Source organism: Tachypleus tridentatus, chromosome 13 (assembly GCF_004210375.1).
Source record: "Tachypleus tridentatus isolate NWPU-2018 chromosome 13, ASM421037v1, whole genome shotgun sequence".
Classification (NCBI taxonomy): Eukaryota; Metazoa; Arthropoda; class Merostomata; order Xiphosura; family Limulidae; genus Tachypleus; species Tachypleus tridentatus.
The window spans coordinates 258,938,674-258,952,301 of record NC_134837.1 but is presented as its reverse complement, the minus strand read 5'-3'; positions in this window follow the sequence as shown (position 1 = coordinate 258,952,301).

The window sequence follows — 13,628 nt, the reverse complement described above, 5'->3', positions numbered from 1 at the left end:
CCCACCACTTGTTTAATAATAAATATTATCACATTATAAAGCCTCATCACTGAAAGGGCGAGCATGTTCGGTGACAGGATTCGGACATATGACCCGGATATTGCTCTAATTACCAGGCTGTGTATTAAACGAGCAAAGCTGATATCTTGTCACTTGTAAGAACTCAATAGCAAAAGCTTACGTCCACAACATAAACAAGAATTATCTCCGTCTAGAGGAGAGACACAAGTGTTACGTCTACACAAGTTGGTTCCAAGACATCTCCGTTCAACATCGCATATTTGAAACAGTTGAGAAAGAAACAACTATTGAAGCTATTATGTATGACGTCATACCGGTCAAGTCGTTAGAATTAACACCTATAGGTTTCTTTTTAGTAGTACTGTTGAAATTGGTTCTGGGAACACGTCGTCATCTTTAGTAGCTCAATTATGGGAAGCAGTAAGGAAGAGTGACGCGCTTTGGACATGAAAGCCTTACTGACAGAGCCTTTTATAAGTGCAATAGAAACTACGCTAATGGGTTCTTGTCAATATGTCGATGGTCAGATAGAACATGACAGGGCATGGCGACATGGATGATAAGGACTAGGTGTGGTTCAAAATATTTTTTATAAAACGTATTCATTCTGTGTAATTGTGTTTTCATAAATGATAGGCTGTCAAATAAAATGACTTTGTATATTCGTTGTTTCATAGTAACACTACAGCTGCTTGTTATGAAGGTTGAGTCACCACGTGGTATTCCACAGAAAGGAGAACCGAGAAATTATTAATAGATTAGTTGTCAAACGACACAAGTGTTTCATAGCGAATTGTAAACGTTTCTTTAGCTGTAAGGTTCGATATTCTGTAGAGCTGTTTATGAGTCAATTTTCGTAAAATAAACATACATTTTCCATTACAGGAAAAAGAACATAGAAATTTATGTATAGAACAACCTTGTTTGATGCAGTGACAAAAATTTTTATTGTTACATTGCCTATAGAAAATTTAATAGAAACTTGAAATACATGAACGAATGCTAATGTTTAGGAAAGTTTGAAGATATAGGTTGTTGATAAATGTCTTTACTCAAAAGTTCCTCACCCATACACGGAAACCAACCGTGATATATCCTTCTGGTATAATACATCATTGTTTGTTTCTTCGTTTGTTTTTAATTTCGCGCAAAACTACGCGAGAGCTATCTGCGCCAGCCGCCTCTAATTTAGCAGTGTAAGACTAGAGGGACGTCTGCTAGTCATCACCACCCACCGCCAACTCTTAGGCTACTCTTTTACCAATGACTAGTGAAATTGACCTTCATATTATAACGCCCCCACGGCTGAAAGAGCGAACATGTTTGTATTGACGGGGTTTTGAACCCGCGACCCTTGGACTACGGGTCGAGCGCCTTAACCACCTGACCGTGCCGGAGCCTAATACATCATTAACTGTATGATTGTTTTCAGCGCAAAGCTACATATTGGACTACCGGTGCTCGGGCAACCACATCTTTCGAAACCCGGTTTATGCCGTTGTAAGTCTGCAAGCATATCGCTTTGCCAGTGGGGGGCTGTGTGTCAAGAAGAGAAATGGTATTAAAACACTGTATATTATAATAACCTGTTTGAAAAACTGGTTCTTGAATTATTTTTATAGTAAAACCTGGTATCTCTACAGCTGAGACGGCTGGTATGGATTTTAAAGAATTTTGTTTAGAAATACAACGCAAGTAACAAAGCTTCGACCTTCTTAGGTCATCATTAGGTTGTTGCAAGTCCATTTAACTGGACCGTAAAGCCACCTGCGAAACGAAACGCCATTTAAAACTACGTGATTTTTAACATACAAGAGTTTTAACCAGAACCAGAAAAAAACCTACTTCTGTGTCCATATGCCATTTAAAATCACGTGGATTTATAGTCGTAAAAGGCACTTAAAGTGATTTTATCATAGCTTTGGAAGTATTGAAGCGCCATATATCACACATTTGTAGTAGCCATGTATAATGTAACTGCTAACCATTCGATAACTAGGTAGCCTACTTGACTAGCTAGTAAGAAGAGATCAGGTCGTCTACTTGTCTAGGTAGATACATACACCGTTTTTTATATTGTGTTTAAATAAAAATGTTTAGGTGCTATTTAACTTTGTCCAACCTGGTTATTTTTCACGCAAATTAAAAAAGTAGTTAAGTTATAAGGTACAGAACACTTCACTTATTTCTTGATCAAATTTTATGTTATTTATGGATTTGGCTTTTTGACGCTTGTCGGTAAGTCTATTTTACATAAAAATACCAGACATTAGGACAGTTAAGGTCTCCCTGTTTTACAAAGAATCGCGCCGATAAAGTAACCTAAGATTTTGATTGGTATGCATGTTTCACTGCATTTGATAATTATGATGACAAAATTATAACACATGCAATATATACATATATACATACTCATATTTTTGTTCGCTTCATGCGAAGATATATTTATGAATATTAAGTTACTTCCGATAGGTGGTGCTAAAAACAACTTTATATTTTGTTTTTACCTCATTCACCGAAACATTTTCTGTCCTAGATGCTTTGAACTTGATAAAGACAAGACGTGATGTCGAGAAACTCACTTTTAGTAAACTAAAGTTTCAAGACGACTTGAAAGGATGATGAAACAATATCTTATAACAACTAACAAACGTACAGGATTTGTTATTACCAAGTACAGTATTAGTATGCACTTGCTAGAAAAGTGTTAAAGGCTATAAATATATTTTATATTTATATATAATAGTTGTTATTATATATATTATTATATATAATAATTTAATAAAGAAATTTTAAATAAAATTATTAAACTATTATGTAACAACTATAAGAATGTATTAAATAGATATAAAGAAATAAATTATAAATTTTTAAATTATTTTTAGTTATGAATTAGGTCATTTAACAACTTAGCACTACTTTATGCGGACGTACACCTTGTCGCATATAAAGGCTTGTTTAGAGCATGATAGTTACAGTGGACTTAATAAATGGATGGTGGATGAGAGCTGTACTAGTTTATTTAGATTACTCGATGGTATGTTTCATACGTTTACTGTGCTATTAGTTAGTACCTTTCTACCATATTATATTGAGGGTTGGAATACTAACTTCAAGAGGTATATTTTTAACTTACTTATTCCCGAATGGAAGTACCTTACTTTTTATTCTTATTTTTATTTGAATTAATTTTTATTCTTTATTTTGAAGATTAGTAACATTCCCACAACTTTCTGCAGACAGTAATTTCGCACTCGTAATTTCTATTTCTCTATCTATTACTACTCTTATTTCTTATATAAGACTGGCGAATGTATCCCCACCGCAGTGTGGGTCCTACTTCACATTCACCTCTAACAGCTAGGATATATTTTATAATCCTGCATTATAGGTTGTAACATGGGATATTTTTAATTAATGCAGCGTTTTTGTTTCGATTTGTTTTTTTAAGTTATGACAAAATGATTTATATATGTATAACTAAGAAATTAATGTAGACCATATACATATATTTATGTATGTATATATCATAAATATCTATATATGTGTATTTTACAACTATTGTATGTTTATATTAACAAAGTAGTCACAACAATCTGGTTTACTGTATGTCAGGAAAGCAGAAATTTAAACTGTCCATCTTATTATTAATGATGGTTAAACAAATGCTTGCGCGTGCATATATGTTTATGTGTGTATATATATGTATATATACATATCGAATTTAACTTTTGAAGATAAATAACATTAATTTTGTTTTCATATCCCCGGTGAAGCTTCTAGTAAACATTCTTTGAAACAGGAAATAACAGTTCTACTTAATAAAAAAATGCTGTTCAAACAGTCGTTGCCCACCCTCCTGATGGCACAGTGGTTAGGGTCTTAAAATGTTAGAAACCAAGTTTCAATAACCGCTAAGTGTACAGACCAGACGAAATATTAAACAGCTTTGCGTTTAACAGTGAAACACGACAGCTTCATGAAAATATAAACGTAGCTTTTATACATGATTTAATTTCCAGTAACATAAGTTTCTTAACTTATGACCTTTCAGTTATTTTACGTAGATATTATATTTGTTAGTTTCACTTTTATAAACTTGTCGAATGTTTATCATACGTGATAAACGAGACTCAACCGCTAACGTGAAGTACTGTGTATCCCAGGGAAACGTTCACGTGAAGTACTGTGTATCCCAGGGAAACGTTCACGTGAAGTACTGTGTATCCCAGGGAAACGTTCACGTGAAGTACTGTGAATCCCAGGGAAACATTCTTTAAGTAACTGGTAAATCTGGAACTCACCGGCGTGAGCTGGATCTCTGAAAGTGTTCTGTCTCGATTGTAAATAGAACCGAACTTAAGAATAAGAAATATTCTTATTTCTTGCTATTCAAATGTATGTGTCATGCTATGTTGTAGGCTAAAGAATACATAATTCTTCTCGTGATTCATGGCATGCGCACGGTTAAAATGACATCACGACAGTATAAATTGCAACGTTAAGTATCTCTTAAATGACGTCATTTTAGTGTTTACTGACTGTCTGACAGACAATACGCTACTGCACAATGATGTAAGTGGTTAAACGTGTTATAACCCTTCAGGCGGCCTTCAGCTCCTTTTCCTTTTGTGCTATGTGTGTAACGGTTTATATATTGTAAGATTTGTTTTTTATCACGAATGTTTGCAGGCGTTAGTTTCTTCATGGTCGAGTTCTTCAAATGCAAGTCCCCCTGTGGGACGGCGGTAAACTAATCTAAAATCCGGTCGACACAAACAGGTATCCCAGTTGTGACTTTGTTCTACAGAAACAAACTTAATTGCAACTCGTATGCTGCAGATGATTTATAAATAAATTAGCTATACTAAGATTTAAATATAATTTTATAAAAAACACACATTCGGTTACCTGCACTCCGTTCACCGAGGTGAATTGAATCCCGGATTTTAACATTGTAAGTCTATATATCAGGTCATCCAATAAGTAATGTCTGATTTTAGGTTCAAAAAAAGAGAAAGGGTTTCAAACACTTTTAACGTTATTTAATCAATAATGTATGTCCCATTACTATCAATTACTTCCTGCTAATGATTCACAAGCTTCTGAATGTCACTTCTATAAAACTCTTGGGGTTTGGAGGAAAAGAATGTAGAGAGGGTAGTTTTGACATCTTCATGAGTTCCAAGCTCTTTTCCATCAAGATAGTTCTTCAAACTTCAGAATAGATGAGAATCAGATGTGACAAGGTCTGGAGAATAAGGAGGATGTGGAAGTTTCTCCCAGTCCAGTTCTTCAATCTTTACAGATGTGATCCTTGATATATGGAGCTGTGCATTATCCTGCTGTAACACGACACCTATACTACTGATCAAAGCAGGCCTCATTTCTTTCAGTGCAACATTCAAGCACTTTAACTGTTGACAATAGAAGTCAATGAAGACACCAACATTATCCCATTAAATGTTTAACAAGACTTTCCTAGGGTGAAAGTCCATTTTGAACTGTGTTTTATCCAGTTTACCTGCACTGAGCCATTGGCAGCGGTGCTTAACATTTTTATAAAATATCCGATTTTCATCTCCAGCCACTACTCTGTCCAAAAAGAATGACGTACGTTTACAAGAATGCAGAGAAACTTCTGTGCTAGTTCTTCAACTGTTACAGCACAATCTTCATCAAGTGCAACCAGCAGCAAGTCATCATTAAACTCAACAGCATCATTTAAGCTGTAGTCACCTGATCTGAGCTTCTGAAACCACCTTCGACATTTTCTTTCATTGAGATACTCCGCATCATAAACACCTTAAATGTTTCATGTAGTTTCTGCTGCACTATTGCCTTTCTTAAAGTCATAAAGCATTATATGCCTAATGTGCTCCTCAGACATATCCATCTTCATAAGGGTTTATTTGATTAATGATCTGAAAACGTGGAGTTTGGTTAGTTTCTTTTATTTGTCTGAACATTTTTATATATGTCCTACTACATATTTTAGTCATTAAAACCTTCTACAAAGACAGAAATGATGATGCACTTTTTGTATTAAATTCTTGGGCATTACTTATAGGATGACCTGATACATACCACTGATTCAACAGGTGACATTATACATTTATTAAAATTTTCATCTTTAAGGGTTAAGTCTTTACGAGAGAGCTTATTTTACCCTTTTCTTAACTAAAAGAAGTAGAAATTCATACTCTCGTTGGTTCCCATGATAAACACGAGATGAATGTAAGGTAATGACCACTTACTGAAGTCTGGTCATTTTCTTTACGTACATCATGTACCATTTTGTACATGTTATTTTTGAGTCGTAAAAGAAGGATAAAATACATCATTCGCACGTGTCGATTCCGTATCGATATTTATTCTGGATCGCGTATCTGTTATTGGTAATATATGTGATTTTTTTTTGTTACTAGCTGAATATGTTTGTTTGTTTTTGAATTTCGCACAAAGCTACGCGAGGGCTATCGGTGCTAGCCGTCCTTAATTTAGCAGTGTAAGACCAGAAGGAAAGCAGCTAGTCATCACCAACCACCACCAACTCTTGGGCTACTCTTTTACCAACGAATAGCGGGATTGACCGTCATATTATAACGCCCCCACATCTGAAAGGGCGAGCATGTTTGGTGCGACGGGGATTCGAATCCTCCCCCCTTCATATTACGAGTCGAACGCCTTAACCCAGCTGGCCATGCGGGGTAGCTGAATGTTATTTACAAATATTAGCAAATTCTTTAAAAATAAATAATACCTTTATATGAATTATGAATATTTGGGGTAAAAGGCAATTTTTACGCCATTTTGTTTGAGCTTTTATACAATGGTTGTGGCGTAGAAACTTCGAGAACAAAATTAGATCTCTAATCTTGCGCTGTGTGTACGTAAGTTGGTAATATAATTCACGCGCTTTTTGAGGTAACGTCTGAACATTACATATACGTGTGTGCGTACAAGGGTTATTTCTTCTAAACAGTGCTTGAAATGTTTGTGAGTGATTCCAAATTGTACTTTTTGTTACGAGAGTATCAGAACCCTAGTTATTGGAAACATTTTAAGCTAAAACCGAAGTCATTTTATTGTATTTAATCATAAAAAGTGCAACGTTGAAAACAATATTAGCAAAAGCAAGTGCTCATAAAATCATAAAATATTTCCTATTGTAACTAATGGTTCTTACATACACATATATCATAACAATAAATAATGGTTCTTACATACACATATATCATAACAATAAATAATGGTTCTTACATACACATATATCATAACAATAAATAATGGTTCTTACATACACATATATCATAACAATAGATAACTCGTAAATATTCGATTTTTTTTTTATTTACAGCCACAAATGGATCAACAAATCATTAAACAAATATGATTCATAAGTTAATAAAATTATTTTGAATTTGCTCATTTGAAGAGAACACTTTAGACAACAGACGTTTTAGGGTGACTGAGAATAGAACTGGAAAAATAAAGTACTTAATAAAGCCGTGTTTAAAAGTCAAAATCTGTATGCAGAAGATGAATATTTGAAGGAAAATAGTTGTTAGTTTTATAAAACATTTGAGTTTCGGGGTCAGAAGTTTGCAGAAACTGGAAGGTTTTTGTATTATTAAGTCCAAAACTTGGAGAGTGTAAAACTAAAATCTCCATACGTGAGGTAACATGTAAGCAATTTCTTTCACATGTTTAAACAATGGTACAATATTCAGTTGAAAAGAAATTTCAAACGTTCAAAAGTATAATTGCAGGCGGGTTCCTACCAGTAACTAATATATTAACAATGGTTTGAATTTTATGCAAAGCCACACGAGGACTATCTGCGCTAGCCGTCCATAATTTAGCAGGGAAGGCAGCTAGTCATCACAACTTACTACCAACTCTTGGGCTACTCTTTTACCAACAAATAGTGAGATTGACCGTCACGTTATAACTACCCCACAGCTGAAAGGGCGAGAATGTGTGGTGTGACGGGAATTCGATCTCCCGACCCTCAGATTACAAGTCGAGTGCCTTAACCACCTGGCCATGCCGGGCCTCCTAACATTATGGAGAGAACTTGGTAATCTAGGGATTAAAATGTTTCATTTGTTATTTTCTACACCGTTGCAGTTGACATTTATAGTGTACGAAGCAAATTAAGAAATGTTTTCAACGGACATGATAAAGAAGCTACCCTTGAATGACCTCTAGGCTACTGTAGGCCTACAACATTCATGTCATATCAGCGACAATTATTTTCCCGTTTCTGTATTATTTCCCTCTCTATGAACTTCTGCATTACTCATATGTGAAGTAGTGAATTTCACTTTCAATCAAACGTATCTATAAAATACGTATACGAAGAGATATATTAAGTCAGTAAGTTAAGTCGAGTTAATATATTTGGTTATTTTTGAGACGTATTAAATACCGGGTAGTTTTATTTCCATGTTGGCCCGAGTCGTAATCTGAGGGTCCCGGGTTCAAATTCCCGTCACACCAAACATGCTCGCCCTTTCAGCTTTGGAGATGTTATAATGTGACAGTTAATCCCCTATTCCTTGGTAAAAGAGTAACACAAGAGTTGGCGGTGGGTGGTGATGACTAACTGCCTTTCCTCTAGTCTTACACTGCTAAATTAGGGTCGACTAGTGCAGACAACCCTCGTGTAGCTTTATGCAAAATTCAAAACAAACCAAACAATTTTCCATGGTACTTTGGTATAGGTTTTAATGAGGTACCGAGAAGCTTTAATATCAACTTATGAGATACCACACACTGTGTGAATTAGCGGATAATTCTATTACTAATGTGAATGATTAATCATATTTTTCATATAACCGTATATTAGGCCTATTATGGACTAGATTAGGAATGTAGTGCCAAAAATATAATAGGCGTAAAGTGATATCTCATGAGAAATATATTTAATTATATCGTGTTTGGCCAGTATAACAATGTGTAGGGTGTCAGGGAATTTATTTTCTAATATTAGTATTTACATTTTCCAATTGTAAAGTAGCGTATTATTTTCATAATGAATATATTATGTTAAAGGCTTAAACAGAAACACTTAAAATCTTTGGTTTTTGTTTTAATTTCCTCTTTTCTCAAATTTTATTTGCTTGTTTGTACTTAAATACAAAGGTACACAAGGGGCTATCTATGTTCTGCCTGTTATGAGTATCGAAAGCTAGTTTCTAGTGTTGTAAGTCCACAGACATACCGCCGTGCCACTGGGTGAGACAGGGGGCACGTGAAACAAATAGTTAACAGAACAGCAATCACAATTACAGTTAATATTCATGCATACAGTAGACACGAATGTCCTTGACACACGTAAAAAAAACACAAATTAACTTCCAAAATTAGATAAATCGGTGACATATTTGGTATACGGAACCATATTAAAAAACACAGTACAACAGTTCTGTTACTTACTTGCCAATCAATCAAGTTCACACTACAACTACCAAACACAAGAGGAAACTTGACGTTCTGAGACGTAACTACAAACTCAAGACAGACAAATACGGGGGTTCATTATGTAGCAAAACATGTAAAAAGTCGATATTTCTGCATTATGCATCACACCACGCCAACAATAATAGAACTAAATATGACAGATCGAAACCGTTCCAACCCTAATGTCACTCAAACAACACAAAACTGATCCAAAACCACTTGTACAAATACCTCATCAATAATCCTTTCAAGTTACAGAATAATCAACAAAAGACCTGAAAACAAATATATATAAATAAATGTTGCTGTTTTGAATTAAGCACAGAGACTACACAATAGGCTATCTGTGCTCTGCTCACCACGGGTATCGAAACCCGGTTTTTAGCGTTGTAAGTCCGCAGACATACCACTGTGCCACTGGGGGGGGGGGATATAAACAACTACATATATAAGAACAATGGGTTTACCTTTTATTAACAGTCATGAGCAAAATCTTTGTGAAGCCATTAAACAAACTTACTGACTAATGAACATAACATAAAAACCTGAAAAAAAACATTGAAAAGACACTTAATTCGTTCCTTATATTCATAACTGGATACAATGATACTCCATTTAAGAAAAGCATAGTCTTTAATATATAGAATAAAGCGAAAACCCTTCACACAAACGTATTTCTGAATACGCTAATTGCATTATATGGATATTAACAGTACAAACTTTCTCCAGCACAACACTTGCTTCGAAAATACAGACAAAATACAGAGGTATTTACGTATTAAGTCTCACAATAAACGGATAATTTTAAAAAAGAATAAATAAATAAATTGAAGACGTGTTAATTAACGAAAAAATGCAAAACTAAACACGGGTAAGAGGTATTATACCACACGAAACGTTCATTCGAACACATATACAATACTTGGTACCCTTAATATTATAACACATAATATTATAATATTATAATCGTGAGGTATTATACCACACGAAACGTTCATTCGAACACATGTACAATACGTGGTACCCTTAATATTATAACCTATCGATGAACCCTTACAATCACCAACTTATCAAACAGTCTTACATTCTACAGACAGTTCTGTGTCTGAAGTTGTTTTTTATTATTCCATCACGATTAGAAAACTTTATATTCTTTAAGCCTAAAATTCTGTTTCTCATATGCTTCATTTTTTTACTTATCTTGTGGCTTATCTTAAAATAATTTGCCATCTTTAATTTTACATTTCACATAAGTAGGAGTATACTTAATTTTAGAAGTGTGTTATAATATCAGGACATGTGCGAATGAACAATACTATTCTACAATATGTAACAACGGACACCAAGAGGTTTCGTGCAACAAACGAGATGTTCTCTCTCGTATCAAATAATAATAATATTGTAACATCTCGTGGTGTTATATTTTAATGTGAGTTGAACAGTGCAACGAAAATGAACTTCGAATACTTTAGATGTATACGTTAGTTTCAGGTTTGGGTTTTTTCTGTAAGATACAGACTTCTATACTGGTATTGTGTTGGACGTCTGAGATACCACTTGAGTGGATTACTTGTTTTATGACTTTGTAACTTCGTTGTGGCCGTTAGTGTGATTATAATTACGTAAACTGTTGTATTTTCTATAAAGTATTTTATTTTAATTAAAGTAAATATCTTACGATGTTGTTAAAATAGTAACGATTATTATTATTATTTTAAATATCTAATTGAGAAATTTTTAAAAAATCGAAATGTAAAGAACTAGATAGGTTAACCTCTCAGTGAAGTTATCTTTCTTTCTGGTAAGGTTTTGTTAACCACAAAGTTACGTCACAGATTATCCGTGTTGTGTCTATCAGAGAGATCGAGCCCTGAATTTTAGCGTTACAAATTCTGAAGTTTCCGACTAAGCCACTGCAGGGTTTAAGAATGAACAAAAGTGATTAATCGCTTTTGGAATACATGATTCACAAGTTTCGAAGATAAAGACCGAACGATTTTAAATCTCATTACTTACTCTCACAAGATGCCGCCCCCAGCGGCATGTCTGCGGACTCACACCGCTAGAAACCAGGTTTCGATACCCATAGTGGGCAGAATACAAATAGCCCATTGCTTAGCTTTGTGCTTAATTCCAAACTATAAACAAACAACACATAGATGTCAAAAATCAAATAACATAACAACACACGCGCACGATTACTTATGTGACCACGTGATCCAGTAGACGAGATTAAACAGCGCAAATATAAGCGGAAACAAACCCCTACAGAAACGATCTATGGAACGAGCTAATTCTTCGGTCGCCATTGGTAAATATTTCAAAATATCAAAACTGATTTCTTCGTCTTCGTCATCGTCACTGTCTTCCAAGGTCTTAATCAGGTCTTCCGGTGTTATGTTAAATTGAGGTTTTTTACTGTGGCTCCTATCTGACACTTTATTGGTGTGTCCTGATGGTCGCACGACCTAAGTGATATCAACATACATATATATATATGAGATCATACCTAGATCCATATATACGTTATCTTATGTACTCATATATATATAAACCATAGAAACAGACTACTTTAGGTTTAATGACATTCTAAAATCTTACACAAATCTGTTTCTCTATATTTATTTGCCAGTGCAATCAGAAGTTACGAGATGTCTGAACAACTGGCCTTCCTACAACCTCCTTCGGTTCTTTTCTTTCCCACTGATAACATCTTTATTTAATTTCGGTTAGTGTTAAGTTAGTGCTAAGGATCTTTCAAGTTGAGTTTTAATTTAAATAATTTTTCAAAATTTTTTCCCCTTTTCACATTTATTTTGTAATTTCTTTTTATTATTTTCTTTTAAAATGTTTTTATTTTCAAATTTCTGATGACCCACTTCAAGACTTATCGCTTCGCTACCACCATCTTAATTATCACTATCGAACATGCTCACTTTTTCTGCAGTGAAGCCCAAGGGTTTACGGTAGGTGGCGTTGACTAGCTTTCTTTACAACCACCAGTTCTAAATTATGGACGGCCAGTATAGATAGCTCCTAGTAGTTCTGGGCAGAATTGAACAGAGAATCAAACAACACGTGCATTGTATCATTGTGGTTTGTAATCCACAGAAATAGACACGTGTGCATTGTTTACTACACAAACAGAAACGAAATAAAAACATTCTGTGTCGGTTGATAAAGCATATAAAAACTGCATTACTCAGTGCTATTTTGACATTAAGAAAACAAAAAATTGTTTTAAGACAATAATAAACGGTAGACGTTAAGGAAAAGATAATTTGCTTTCTTTTCAATAAAATCCGGAAGTCCATTTTTAAAGACGATTGATGCTGAGGTTATTTTCCTAATACAGAGCAACGCAAAGTTCATCTCGAGGAATCGATCCCTGGGTTTTAGCGCTGTATGTCTTACTGCTGACCTACAGGAGACATATATTTTTAACTTAGAAAACTAAGTAACTATTTATTGACGTGTTAGTGCACCATGTGTGTGTGTTTGTGTGTTTTCTTATAGCAAAGCCACATCTGGCTATCTGCTGAGCCCACCGAGGGGAATCGAACCCCTGATTTTAGCGTTGTAAATCCGTAGACATACCTGTAGTTAGTGCACCAACTTAGAGTAAAATGGAAGTATAATAGCCCGTCCTTTACTAAAACACTTACTTATAGTGAAATGTTGGCTTTCTTTTCGTCTGAAAAAACTATGGGTAAGTCCAATTGGTTTAATAAAAGATGAGGTAAGTCTGGTTGGTTTAATAAAAGATAGTGTAAGTCCGGTTGGTTTAATAAAGATAATGTAAGTTTGGTTGGTTTAATAAAAGATAGTGTAAGTCCGGTTGGTTTAATAAAAGATGAGGTAAGTCTGGTTGGTTTAATAAAAAAATGGGTAAGTCCGGTTGGTTTGATGAAATATGGTTATCAAATTGTTTGTAATTCTAAGTTTTATCTTTTATTCAAACTTTTAGCGCAAATATAGCCAAGAGGCATCTGTGCATAACAATGTTTAACTGAATGACTACAAGGAAAGCAGTTAGTAAACAGCACCTGCCGCCAACCCTTGAACTATTCTTGTCTGTCCGAACAGCAAGCCATCCTTATAACGTGTCCAAAGCCCAAAGTGCGAATTGTGTTATTGAG